Here is a 15,306-nt window from a genome sequence, read left to right as displayed (position 1 = left end):
TGCAGCTGATGACTCTGCGGTCTGAAAGATGCAAAAGCAAACATTAGATGTGAATTAATAGTCGTTAGAAGGAAAAGGAAAAGATATTAATGAAAGGGGCGGATACTTCTGCAAGCTTGAAGGGCACCAAATAAAAATTAAGGAGGACAGCTCGTCCCGCCATTTTCCTCAGGATGAAATAATTCTCATATATGTTTCTTGGCCGAGATACAGCGATCCAGGTTTTCTACTCTAAGATTCCATACTCCAACATTATCAAGAGAGAAGGATTGCTGTCCACCACCCGGATAACACTAACAGAAGAAAAAATGAGAGGAATTATATGGTTGTTCAATTACCATTTCAAAAGACTTCTCATTTTCCATGCCAAAAATCCATCTGATTTTTCTTTCAGAATAAGAAAATGAGCTTTTGATATGCAAACTAAATGTCTTAAAAATTCATAGTAATTGCAGACAAATGGTTCTTGAAATACAATTCCAAATGTAGGTGCAAGATACCAACCTTGTTTGCAACGAAAAATCGCATCCACTGTTTAACTATTTCTATTGCTTTCTGACCATATACCAAAGTCCATCCTGCAGTCAGCAAAATTATGATAGTTGAAATTCTGAACAATTTGGAAAGATGGATAAGCGAATTTCTTAAACAATATAAAAAATTTACCCAACACAAAAAAGAATAACCATCTATGTGAAAGCTCTGCATTCTGGTGTCATTATTTTGCAAAATAACTTCTACAAATCCCTGTATGTAGCATTAAGACAGATCTGTCTACGTAGAGTTCTATCAGAGGCTTAGCTGGAAAATCTAGTTTTAAGTCCTTCACATTGTGCTTGTCAGCAAGCCTGATTGGTAGATCAGGTTTGAGGAGGAAATCCCATTCATGTAGCCACGAGTTTCCGTCAATCGTTGTTGGTGGCAAACTCCTTATAACATAAGTATCAGTCACATTGATGAACCATAATGGAAGATCCTGCGCATTGGACGAGCTCCACTAGCAGTTGTATTTTGCTGTCAACACAAAAATTTGAAATTAATATAGACTGATAAAACCTATTAATATCATAAATTTTGTATAAAATATCCAGTTTTAAGACAAAATGAAGGGTAAGGGGTCCTTATAAAAAGTACAAACAAATTAGTCAATTTAAGCAACATATTCACACAGAAAACCATAGTGGTAAACAGACAAATGCCACATATCGTAGAAAAAGCAAAAAGAATGTATTATATAGTAAAAGTCTTCAAATTAGAAACAAACCTGATAGACCTTGGCTGGGTCATGCTGACCATGTGTTATAATGTCACTAGGCGCTTCCGGCAAAGGACCAGTGCTGGACCTTTTGAATTGGAGTGTGCAAGATGGCAACTCCAGCACTTTGCCAAACTGATTCATTCACAAATCTAGCACTGGCCACAATGTATAATCAGAAGGTGCATTCTGATCATTGAAAGAACGAATACGATGACCCACATGAATTCAAAGCTGGTATAATTTGCTGCACTGTGTAATATCCCTCTGTTTCGACAAGAAGCAGATTATGATTCTGAATTCTGAAGTTCAAACTAGTTGAAGTCCCACATTATGCACACGCATTCGATAAGTTTTTCCGCACAACATTATACCACTGTCAATTAAATTCGAAAAGTTCAAAGTATTTTCCATTATAATTAGTGACAGCATGACCACAATCAGCACCAGTTTCCAGTACTTGCATTCAGCGTATGTAAAAGAAACTTCATGGCCAAGAAACTTAAGTATTCAAAGAAAACCACAAATAAAAATAAAGAAAGAACTAGTAACCGAGGATGAGGCATGGTTTTATCAAACTAATAAGAACGCAGGTGTCTTGCAGCACAAAGCAAAGTCATTACAACTGGATGAAGAAAAATGGTTGAACAAATATAAATGCCAAAACTATATTACCTGGCTCTACATTAATAGTTTCATATTCAATGCCATCGGGAACAAGGGTGGTATTGTATCGGCAAGGTCCCTTCCCGTTAATGAGAACTCCATCTGGCATCCCAGGTCCTTCCCTGAGTCCAGATCTTTCCTCAGTGCCTAACATCAAGAAAGAGACCAATATTAGAGATAAGCTGCAATCACTCCTTCAATGTTGTGAAATACATAATGTATCAACCCTAAAATAAAGTACTAACCGTATGGTTTCGGGTATACCAGTCACGATCAGAATAACAATATCTCCATCTGGCGGTGCAAATGGAATTGCAATGATTGCCCTATTGTTAATAAATGCCACCAAAGCCACCAGATGCTCTTGAAGATTAAGTGATGGGTAGTAGAAAAAGCTCCCAATCTGGTCCTGGCCTGGAACTGATAAGTCCAATTCCATTTTGGTGGGATTGGACAATTTGTTCCAAGAACACATCCTGCCATGAATTACGCGCATTTGGATCCCAGGCCTGTCAACCATCAAACTCATTTTTCTCAAAGTGACCCAAAGAAAAAGCAGGGAAAGAGGAGGTAGAGATAGATTTGAAGTCCTTATAATATATATGAGAAAAAAAAAAAGTTTGGCTTAACCTACCAGTCATTAGGAGATCTTCATCCAATTCATTCGTCACCTCAATAACAACATTGATTGCTAGGGGGGCCAGGAAACTTATCATTAACTGCTATAACCTGCAATCAAAAGCTATTTACCTTTAGTAACAATACAACTAATTCAAATTTTGTACAACTCAAACCATCAAAATCCTAATTCAGACCCGATAAACTTTGTACTGGGAAAAAAAACTAGAGAGAATTAACATGCCTACATGCTTTAGAAAAACAAAAGCACTACTAGTTCAACTATGCCTACATGCTTTAGGAAAAACAAATGCACTACTTAGTTCAACTACTTTTTCAAATTATTACATAGAGTTATTTTGGGTTCAAACAGAGAAAAATAAAAATGCACAAAAATTCTTTAACAAATCTGAAGTGAAATATTTAAGTCCTTCACACATTAACTACGCCAACCCAAAATTTAATTCAACAGCAATAACAACAAATAAAATAAAGAAAATTTTCTCTCCATAATCCGAAAGTCCCTATCAGCTCAAGTACTGAAAAATGATCTTTAGAACAAAAAAATATGAAGAACATAATCAACTCAAACTGACATTTAAGACCTTAAGCTATTCACAGGCCCTTAAATCTCGTTTATGGTGCAAATGGAAAATTAGTATCAAAGCGAGTAAAAAGTCAGAACAAGCTGTGCCTTTAATCTACAACCACCCTTAAACAACACCATATTCAACATAAAGCTCAAATCTTTCAAAACCACACTGAAAATCGTCAATACCCACGTAGAGGGAAAAAAAAAAAAATTCACACTGTTATTTCCAGTAGAACCAAGACCAAAACCAGATACAAAATAAGTTAAAAAACCATGACCAAGGTACCATTTTTATCAGTGTAGCGTCAACCCAACAAAAACCCAGATAAAAAATAATTAAAAAAAAAAAACTTGTTCTCAAAGCCAGTAAGAGAATGAACCGTGAGGAACACCCAAAGGCGAGGCAGTGATGTAAGAGACTTTTAAAACGTAGTTGACATAGGGGTCGGAGCGAAACAGAGGGTTGAAAATAAAACAATGTGCATGAAAATACAGAGAAGGGACCCATCAGAGCCGAGTATACGCAACGTAAATGAGTTTGGAGATGAATGGGAGTTGTTTAGAACATATTCACACTAATTATAAGGATTTTTTTCACATAAGAAAGATAAAAAATGCTAGCCTTACTCACTCCTCTTACTACTTCTCTTACTCACTTATGGGAGAAGTGAGTAAGGCTAGTATATGATTCTCACATTACTCATTCTTCCCATAAGTGAGTCTTACTCACTTTCCCCATTAAGTGAGTAAGAGAAGTAAGTAAGAGGAATGAATAAGACTAGTATAATCAAGAAAGATAGAGCGGCTTCTTCTTGAAGTATTGGAAGTTTTAAGTTCTCAAGAAGACAACAGAATAATAAAATACAAATACCCTGCACGCGGCTTCTTCTTGTATATTTGGCAAGTTTAACATACTATTGATAATGATATTAAATAATTAGACGTAATAGATGATTTTTTAAATATATGATGTGCATGGATAAGAAATAGAAAAATGACTCTAAACCGTTGAAAAAATAACTTTAACAATATACAACCTGAAAGAATTCAACGTATCTATACATAAAATAAAATAAACCTTATACTTTATTGAACAATACAAATGAGCATGAAATTACATTATTAGGATTGTTACGTGCCCATATTTCAAATCCAAACCTAATTTGCCATTATTCGGGTGACAAAAAAAGCTTAAACCGGGTGCAGCCGGTGACATTGAGAAAATTGGAAAATATAGAGAGTGGACAGACTGGTACCCATAGACAATGCGCCACCCTTACATTGGACAAGTTCTGTACCTCGTATCTTTAATAATGAATCATCTTGGGTTTCCCTTTCTTTATTAAATTAATTAATTTTCAGAGGGGCAAAAAAATAAAAATAAAAATAAAAAGGCTTTAAAGTTCAGGCTCACCCAACAAAGGGATTTTAAAGAGGTTGTTCTTTTTAAGTTTTTGGGTTAAATTTGAGATTATTCACCAAATATTTGGTTATTTAGGTTTGTAAAGTGTTTAAGTTTGTAAAGTGTTCAATAGACACTAAAAATTAGTTGAAATACACGTAAGCTAACTCGAACATCTCTATTACAAAAAAAAAAAAAAAAAGTTCAAGCTCACGCACATGCAAACCTCCAAGACCACACCAACTCTGAATTATATATCCAGTTACCAAAAAAATTCAAGCTCACGCACATGCACATCTCCAAGATCACACCAACTGGATATCTAAACATTCGATTTCTTGTTCATTTTTGTTATTAATTGTTATATATATAATGTCATTAATTTACGCACTCGCATACACACGCGGCACACACACACACACACACACACACACACACATATATAGATATAATGTAATTAATTTATGCACTCGCGCGCGCACACACATACACACACACACACACCACACATATATATATATATTATATATATATAATATATATATATATATATTATATATATATATATATATATATATATATATATTGTGATTGACACGTGTAATTAAGGGTGAAATTTTAATTTTAGAAAATAATACAGTTATCAAAAGGAGCGCATCGAATGACATAGTGCAATCCTGACGTCGATTAATTATGAATTAATATTAATCGATGGTCAGGATTACGTCACGTCATTTAGTACATAAATTGGTGTGTTACTTTTGATAACTGTAACATTACTCTTTAATTCTAGTATGTTAAGAACTTTTCTCTCGTCTTGAGTGTATAAGAGACAGTAATTCTATATTTACTATTAATTAATCCACTTTGGCCTTTGGAGCAATATAAAGTTATATATATATTTCATTCTCCATGTGCATTTGAAAAATCAACTTCTAAATGACTTGTTTGTGGAATTCGTGAGTCCAAGGTTGGGCCGGCATCATGAGAGGAAGGATTCTAGGGTAGGTATGCTAAGAGAATAATATTACACATGCAACTTTTCTCATACAATTTGATGCGACAAAAGATGATTGAGTAAAAATTTATTTTTAATTTAAAATCAATCAATTATATTTTGACATCAAATTGTATGAACTTGATGAGAAATATTAATGTAATATTATGCTTATACTAATGCATACACCTCCTAAAATGTTTAGGTTGGCATTAATTTTGCTAGCTAGCAACACATGCAAAAGGTAGAAAAACATGTTATTACTTTAATAGTTAACTAATATTTAGTTTATTCTTTTAGGATATTTTAAAAATCGTTATAATATTTACTTACCTTATCTTATAATTTATTTTCAATAACAATTGAATTTATTAATTACTCCTTAAGTCTACTTATGATTTAAATTATAATAAACAATACAAATAGCATGAAATTACATTATTAGGATTGTTACCTGCCATATTTCAAATCCAAACACTAATGTCATTATTGGGTGACAAAAAAAGCTTAAACGGGTGCAGCCGGTGACATTGAGAAAATTGGAAAATAATAGAGAGTGACCGAGATGGTACCCATAGACAATGCGCCACCCTTCACATGCCAAGTTCTGTACCTCGTACTTTTAATTATGAATCAATCTTGGGTTTCCCCTTTTCTTTATTAAATTAATAATTTCCAGAGGGGAAAAAAAATAAAAATTAAAATAAAAAGGCTTTAAAGTTCAGGCTCACGAAAAAAAGAGATTTTAAAGAGGTTTGTTCTTTTTAGTTTTGGGTTCAAATTTTGAGGTTATTTATCAAATATTTGGTTATTTAGGTCTGTAAAGTGTTTAGGTTGTTAAGTGTTAATAGGCACTAAAAATTAATTGAGATACACGTAAGCTATCTCGAACACCCCAATTACAAAAAAAAAAAAAAAAAAGTTCAAGCTCACGCACATGCAAACCTCCAGACCACACCAACTCTGAATTATAATCCAGTTACCAAAAAAAATTCAAGCTCACCCACATGCACATCTCCAAGATCACACCAATCTGGATATTCTAAACATTCGATTTCTTGTTCATTTTCTTGTTTTTAAATTGTTATATATATAATGTCATAATTTACGCACGCGATACACACGCGACACACCACACACACACACACACACACACACACACACCACATATATATATATATTAATTGTTGTTTGACACGTGTAATTAAGGATGAAATTTTAATTTTATAAAATAATATATATATATATAATATATAATTGTTGATTTGACACGTGTAATTAAGGGTGAAATTTTAATTTTAGAAAATAATACGTTACCAAAAGGAGCGATCGAATGACATGTGTAATCCTGACGTCAATTAATTATGAATTAATATTAATCGATGGTCAGGTTACGTCACGTCATTTGGTACATAAATTTGATGTGTTACATTTGATAACTGTAACATTACTCTTTAATTCTAATATGTTAAGAACTTTTCTCTCGTCTTGACGTGTATAAGAGACAAGTAATTCTATATTTATAATTAATCCACTTTGGCCTTTGGAGCATACTAAAGTTTATATATATATATTTCATTCCCATGTGCATTTGAAAAGTCAACTTTAAATGACTTCTTGTGGGGAATTCGTGAGTCAAAGGTTTGGGCGGCATCATGAGAGGAAGGATCTAGGGTAGGTATGCAGAGTAATATATTACACATGCAATTTTCTCATACAACTTGATGCGACAAAAGATGATTGAGTAAATTTATTTTTAATTTAAATCAATCAATTATATTTTGATATCAAATTGTATGAACTTGATGAGAAATATTGTATATGTAATATATGCTTATATGTTTAGGTTGGCATTAATTTGCTAGCTAGCAACACATGCAAAAAAGACTAGCGTAACACCTACTGTCACGTCATCCCTTAAATCGTGAATGCTCAGATAGAGAATCAAATATGAGGCCGTGCGTCAATCCATACTATCTCTAATTCGTCTTAACCATCTTTTCATACAAACTCATTTATATAAATACGTGTTTTAATGTAATCAAATTATTTGAATTAGAGATAAATGTAATAATTAAGATAAATGATATGTCAAAAATGCAAGTTTATCACATCAGTTTGTAGGGAATAGTGTTGATAAGTAGCATACTTTAGTTGTGATATTTTAACTATATGTAATGATTTTTCAAAACTATTATTCTTAATGTAATTTAATATCATTCTCAATAATTATTCTCGCTAATATGATCATGTCTTAAAAGGATTATCAAATCAATAGAAATAAGTTTGTTTCAAGAGATTCATACAATGCTCCATACAAAAATGAAATTTTATGAGACTTTCATATATTGCATTGATAGTTTTTTCTCACAATCCTAATATAACAGTTCATAATAGTTAATTTATGATAGGTCTTACTTGAATTTCGTTATTAATTATAAATTATTATATCAAAATTGTGAAAAAAAATTTATAGAAAATGAAGTTATCGTAAAATTACTCTTCGTAAAGCTGCAAATAAAAGCCTCCTTTACTTGGGAAATGTTATTGCATGTGATCCGACGATCAACGTTGTCAGCTTTGCTTATGCTTCATCTAACAACCATTAATGCTTCCCTGACTATATTTTCTCTTTTGAATTCATTGGGTTGATCAATTCAGTTCTCCGTACTGTACTTCGTCTATGCATGTTCCACGACACCAAACTTTTACTTCAACGTGATAACAATAATATAATTTTACACAATTAATATTTAATATCTCCATTACCTCGTAAATTGTGATTATGTTCTACTTTGAGTGCCAAACAAAAGACCTTTTGCAGTCTGCAGATGATATTGTCCATATATTTATAACTGGTAGGTCGAATTATTGGTTTTAATTAACAATGAAGAGTTGTTCTGCTTATAATTGTCAATTAATGAATGGAGGATCATAGTAAAGATGTATATGTCGTGCATCCAAGTTGTTAATCAAATCTTATTGGATTTAAAAAATGTAGAATTCCTGTTATTGGCTTAGTATCTTTAAAGAGTAATATTATATTCACAAACATTCTCATTAATTTTATTTTATAAATATGACGTATCAACTTATTATTGATCAGTTTGTATGAATCTCATCTATAACAATAAGTCCTGTCTAATCAAGTCAATTACAAAGTACATGTGATTAGTGAGAGGTGTTTGTAAAACTGTATATTGATTTTAAAGCTTATTATAATTTTAGTAACTAAATCATGTACCATCTTTACATTTACCATTCTTAGGTTTGAAAACTATTTTTTTTTTTTTTTTTGGACAATCTCTGAACCTCAAAATTGAACAGAGTGATTAGAGAGATAAAACGAGAAAAGATAAAGTTGAAAGGCATAAAGAATAAATATAATAAAAATCACAAAGACAACAAATATATATAATATTGTAAAAAGAAAATGAATAGAAGACCATCAAATAAGCACCCATTAGCTGCATCCAAAACCATTTTAACTTTAAAGTCACATTGAAATTAATTTTTTAATCACAAAGTTCCAGGTATGCTAACGCCTACTCACTACGCCACTTCCAAGGCTGCCAGCTCATTTATCCATGAGTGTCTGGGCATTACAACGTATCCATCCATTAGGACCCAATGATATTGTTAAATAGAAATTAATTGAATAAAGAGTTCAGTACAAGACTGTTCCTGCCGAATGTCTTACAAATTATGAAAATAGCTAGTTTTCACTCTGGTTCGTAAATACAAAATTTATATTCATAATAATAAAAAAAATTGTTAATATAATGGTCAAAAGGTAGAGTGGTCATTTAAATTTGGGTTATATCTGAAATGAAAATAAAAATTTTAAAATAACTCTTCACATCTAAATTTCTCTCACAATCCCTATTTCTCTAAAACTCTTTCTCTTTTGCCACTTCTTCTCTCTCCCTCACCATAGCCTCCATTTCTCTCCCTAACAGAACCATGCTTCTCTTTCCTCCCTAACCCTTAACCAAACCTAATCTCTTCTTCGGCATCGCATGGAGGCCTTGTGGCAACCAGATTTGGCCTTGGCGTGGGCTAAAGCAATAGCCAAATGGCCACTTCTTACCCCTCGAGGTGGCCAGATTTGGCCACCACGTGAGGGCTTTGTGGTGGGAAAATCCAGTTGCCACGAGGCAACCAAAATCTAACCGCCATGAGGCCCACGCGGCCGCAAAATTCTAGCTGCTGCGAGGGCCAAGCGACCATGGAGAGAAGGAGAGAAGAAATAAAAGAAGGAAGGAGAACAAAAAAGAAAGGAAGAAGAATATAAGAAACAAAAGAAGGAAAAATGAAGGAGTTATAGGTGGTGTAGTGGCTAGGTGGCAGCAGTTCACCAGATGGTGGTTGCTAGCCTTACACCTTACCACCCTATCGATAGACGTCGCCCTGCTCACCAGTTGGAGTTGAGTTTTTTTTTTTTTTTTTGGATAGTAATTTATAAAAAATAATGAATTTACACCTAAAAAGGGAGAAAACTCCCTAGCACCTTGACCCTAGGAGAAAAAGCCAAGGAACCAGAAAGCTCAAGAGAACAAGAGAAGTAAGGATGTACAATCCTTTACAAAACAGCTCACACTCGGAGCCCAAAAGCCTATACACAAACCTAGAAACAAACCAAGCAGAAAAAGACTCTACCACAAAAACAATAAAAAAAACTTGAACAGCAAGAGAGCTGTAGAGAACCATCAGCCAAAACTCAAGATTAATTGATAATGTCAGCTAATTAATGTGATGAAGACGAGTGAATATTAGCTAATGTGGCAAAGAACCATCACTACACTTCAAGATTTTTTTTTTTTTTTTTTTGATACCCCAATCGCCCAGGACAGAAAAAACAACACCTAGGAAAGCAGGACAACAGCAACCACACACCAGCCCAAGGCTCTCCAAACCACCACAACAATTGAAACCAACCAAAGAAAGCCACCCAGCCATGGCAAAAACCCACCCAATCTACATCCCTCTCCAACCACTGTAACAAGGCATGGCAGCAAGCAAAAAAAGAAGAAACCATCAGCAAAGGCAACAAGCAACCAAAGAAGGAGCACTTTGGCAACAATCAACAAAACCTCAAAAACAACCCTAAGACTAACATAACATCTCCCACATAACCTACCAGCCTCACCAAAACCCCTAGGCTCCCAAAAGGCTGACATCAGAACTTACCAAGAACAACACAAACCTTTACTATAGGGTACACGAGTCGTCTTATAATTCTCACAATGCAAAATCTAGAGATACCCTATTCCTCCAAAATACAGACCTGCGAATTGTCATGATCGGGGCTATCATCTATCTTGCCACCTTTGGGCTCAAGGGCTTCCCCATGTGCCAGACATGTCCAAGGTATTATTCGCTATGGGTCCTTCTAGCCATGCCTCCTTTAGACCCTCACGGCTTTGTTTCACTTCGTGGTCTCTCCATCTTGTGAGCATCTCTCTCTGTGACTTGAGCTTGGACTTATACCTTGGCTAAGTAGCATGAGTACCATTGGGATAGGGATAGCCTCCAGTTGTGACAGTAGTGTTTCTGAAGTAAGACTAACCAACCTGAACCTAACAATTGACATGATTTGAAGCTCAACCCACTGGATATTATGCTTCTCACCTTTAAATAAACTCATATTTCTCTCCCTCCATATCCAATAAACCTTAGCCGCAATGAGGAGGCGACAAATGATCGATCTAGCTCCTTGCGTAGGAAAAAAGCTTTGTTCTACAAAGCCAGTTAAGAGAATGAACCTGTTGAGGAACACCCAAAGGCGAGGCAGTTATGTAAGAGACTTTGAAAACGTAGTTGACAGAGGGGTCAGCAGCGAAACAGAAGGTTGAAAACAGACCAATGTGAATGAAAATACAGAGAAGGAACCTCATCATAGCCATGAGTATCCGCAACGTAAAATGAGTTTGGAGATGAATGGGAGTTGTTTAGAACATATTTCACGCTAATTTATAATGGATTTTTCTACATTATGAAACACAGAGAAGGAAAGAAAGGAGTTATATTTGGAAGTTCCGCAATAGGACAATAGAATCACAAATACCCTACAGGCTACACGCTCTGTGTATTGTTTCTGGCAAGGTCGTATTATCCGCGTAAAACGACCGGTTAATGACTAAACCGGCTTTTTCTTCATTTTTAAGTCTTAGTGGTGTAATAACTAATAACTGTGTTCCACTGTCTAATTATTATTATTATTTTATTTTGATCATCCATTATTTACTTTTACCATGTTTGATTAATTAAATACTTGGGTATTTAATTTTATTCATTAATTTATCTATACTTTAAAAACTTTGAATAGAGTTTAATTTATAAGAGTATGGTATATTTAGAAATCTAAATCGGAGCTTTTTAAGAAAAATTAAATTCCTATTTCCATTTCATAGTAATGATCATATATTCAGATTCCCTTTTAAAATTATATTATTTCCATAATAATTTATCAAAAAATATATAACATATTACTAAATAAAGCTTACACTTTTATTGATAATATTTATTAAATTAATTATATGTGATACGATAATTTTTTTAAATAATGTTATATAGATTAATATGATATGCAATGGGAAAAAAAATTATAAAAATAAAATGTATAATTTCACATTAATATATTTATTATACAAAAATTAACAAATTCAAAAGACAGTGAACCGTTAAATTAAAATTACCATTTAACAATGCGGAAGTCAACGTGTCTGTACATAAAATAAGCATGAAATTACATTGATCAAGACTGTTACCTACTTACCTGCCCATATTTCATATCCAAACCATAATTTGTCATTATTCTGGATTTCTGGTGAGGAAAAAAAAAAAAAGGTTAAACCGGGTGCAGCCGGTGACAAGAATGGAGAGTGACAGCCAAGCCAAATAGTCAAGGGCTGAAGGCATGACTGACCAGACCACCCTTCACATTTGCACAAGTTTCGGCGCCTCGTTCCTTTATATAATGAACCAATCTTGGATTTTTCTTTTTTCTTTTTTCTTTATTAAATTCTAAAGTTAAGATTTTTCCAAAAAAAAAAAAAAAAAGCTTCAAAGTCACGACATGCACAGGTCCAGACCCCACCAACTCTTGATATTCAAACCTCATCTTCGGCAGTTTCTTGTTTATTAATTTGGTTTGCCCCCCCCCCCCCCCCCAAGCATGAATGAATGAGGCAGGTACCTTTTTGACATTTTCCAAGTTATCTGCCAACTTGGTGATTAGCCCGGGATGGTTATGGGCTGTCACTGTCCAAATTCAAAAACGGAAAAGAAATAAAAACGTGAGACCATCCAAATCTTTACTTATTTGGTATCATTTTGAATGTCATCACATCCCACTCCATTCACATTTATTATGTGACATTATAATTCAAGTAAATGACTTTTTCCCTCATGAATAATGTTTTAATGACATTTTTTTTCACTTACAGACTTTTAAAATACTACTTTAGGTGCGTTTAGTTTATTATTTTGGATAAGATTTTGGGAATAATATTATATAGGATTTTGGTTTATTATTTTGGATAGGATTTTGGGAATAATATTAGGTAGTTGAATAGGGGAGTATTACGAGGTAAAATTTAAAAATTTCTAAAAAAAAACCCCTAGGTTTGCTAATTTAATTAAATACCCCAATATATAAAATTTTTGTAAAATGAAAAAAACACCTCCATCACCCGCAGTGCCAGATTCCAGCTACCACCATCGAAATCTGGCTGAAAAATTGCGTTACGATACAGACCTGTCGGATCTGTGTTGTAACGCATCGCTATGGCCTTTTCTGGCCAGATCCACCAAGGATCTGGCCGGAAAAGGCCAGATCTACGGCCAGATGTGGCCGTCAACGGCCGAAAAAGGTCAAAGAAGTCCATCTTTGGCCGTCGTTTTCGGTCAATGACGGCCATTTCTACTGCCAGATCTGGCCGAAAAAAGCCAGATCGGTGAACTACCGGCCAATTCTGATCGTGGTCTAGGCTGTTGTATAAATTCCGGCTACCACCGATGGTTGTTGGAATCTGGCAAGTATAGGTTGATGGGAGTGTTTTTGTTAATTTTTAAATTTTTTTTTTCTGAAGGTATTTAATGAAATTAATAAACTTAAAGGGTCTAAAAATAATTAAAAAAATCTAGTAATATTTCTGGAAGAATATACCAAACAATATTTACGAAATACGATTGGGAATATGGATAGAAATAGGGAGTCAAACGCACCCTTTATTATTTAAATTTGTATTCCATTTCCGATTCTAGCATCGATACGATCCCACACCACCGACATTTTTTTTCCTGATCATTACTCACCAAAACTCTTTAAATTATCTACTTTGGACCATACTAAAGTTATTTCATATCCGATTAGTTTGTGGGGAATTTGTGCGTCCAAGGTTGGGCCGGCATTGAATATTGGAACAAAAGTTGATTGAATTTGGTTATAGTTATGATGCAGCACTCCTCCTAACATGTTTGCGCTGCGCTGGCATTAATTTTGTTTGTCAAAATTTGGCCAGCAACAGGGGCGTTGATTCTTGAATATAATATACTGAATTCAATAATGAATTTTCAGGTGTAAGTAATGTTTAGAGTGGTTGATAATGGGAATAGTAGGAGCCAATATTATGAGGTAAATCCATAATATGATTTAAAGCCTTTTAATCGTGTTCCGCATCACTATGCCGGCCCCAATATCTCTTAAGTCAGCCTCATCTTCATTAGAATCATCCATTACCAATTAATTTCAATTTGGCAATAATACTATTCTACGGCTACTTAACTGTGATACCTATTTAAAATTTTTGAATCATATTACATATCCAAACTTTTTTTTTTTTTTTTTTTTTGTAACTAAAGTGTTTGTTCCAACTTACGTGCACCTCGATCATCTTCAGGGAAGACTAACGCAGCAACCCACTGTCACACCCTTCACTTAAATCGCGAATATTCAGACGAAGAATTGATCCTGAAACCACTGCACCTATCCATACTATTACCAATTCGCTCTAATCATCTTTTCATACAAACTCATTTATATAAATTATGTGTTTTAATGTGATCAAGTTATTTTGAATTAGAGATAAACTTAGTAACTATGATAGATGATATGTGAAACATGAAAAGTTATCACATCAATATGTAGGGAATAGTTTGTATACATAACATTACTTTAGTTTTGATATTTTAACTATATGTAGTGATATTTCATAAATATTACACTTTAATATAATTTAGTATGATTCTCAATAATTTTTCTCGTTAATATGATCTTAATGTAATGATTACATATCTGCAAGTGGATAGATACAGTGCAAGTCTTTCTTAGCCTCCCATTAGTTGATAGCTTAAGAAATATTCTTAAATTAAATACGGTTTTGACAGGTGTGCGAATCAAATTCATTCACAAACAAAATTTGAGTTGATTGGATTATTAACATCTTTCTGTCTTAGGTGACGTGGCAAGCTCTAGATGACGTAAAATCTTGTTAAACTCTGATTGATACATATAAACTGACATGATTTTTTAGCATAAAATTACCAAATAAGGCCTCGTTTACTTGAAAAAATGGTTATTGCATGTGATCCTACGAACAACATTGTCAGCTTTGCATATATTCTCATCTGCTACCGTTAATGCTTCCTCTGACTGTATTTCTCTTTTGAATTCAATTTCGAAATCGTTCATGCATGCTTCCACATCACCATAACTTTTACTTCAACGTGACACGGGCAATATTATTAATGTTACACAAATTTACTATTTAATA

At 33.7% G+C, this 15,306-nt stretch overlaps 1 pseudogene; it reads right to left on the bottom strand.

Annotated features, from left to right (window-relative positions):
* Positions 1 to 535: 535 nt before the first annotated feature.
* Positions 536 to 11,598, bottom strand: LOC116126542 (annotated as a pseudogene).
* Positions 11,599 to 15,306: the final 3,708 nt, after the last annotated feature.

The sequence above is a fragment of the Pistacia vera genome, unplaced genomic scaffold (assembly GCF_008641045.1).
Source record: "Pistacia vera cultivar Batoury unplaced genomic scaffold, PisVer_v2 Contig180, whole genome shotgun sequence".
In the NCBI taxonomy this organism is placed as follows: Eukaryota; Viridiplantae; Streptophyta; class Magnoliopsida; order Sapindales; family Anacardiaceae; genus Pistacia; species Pistacia vera.
This window is presented reverse-complemented; position numbering and strand designations above follow the sequence as displayed.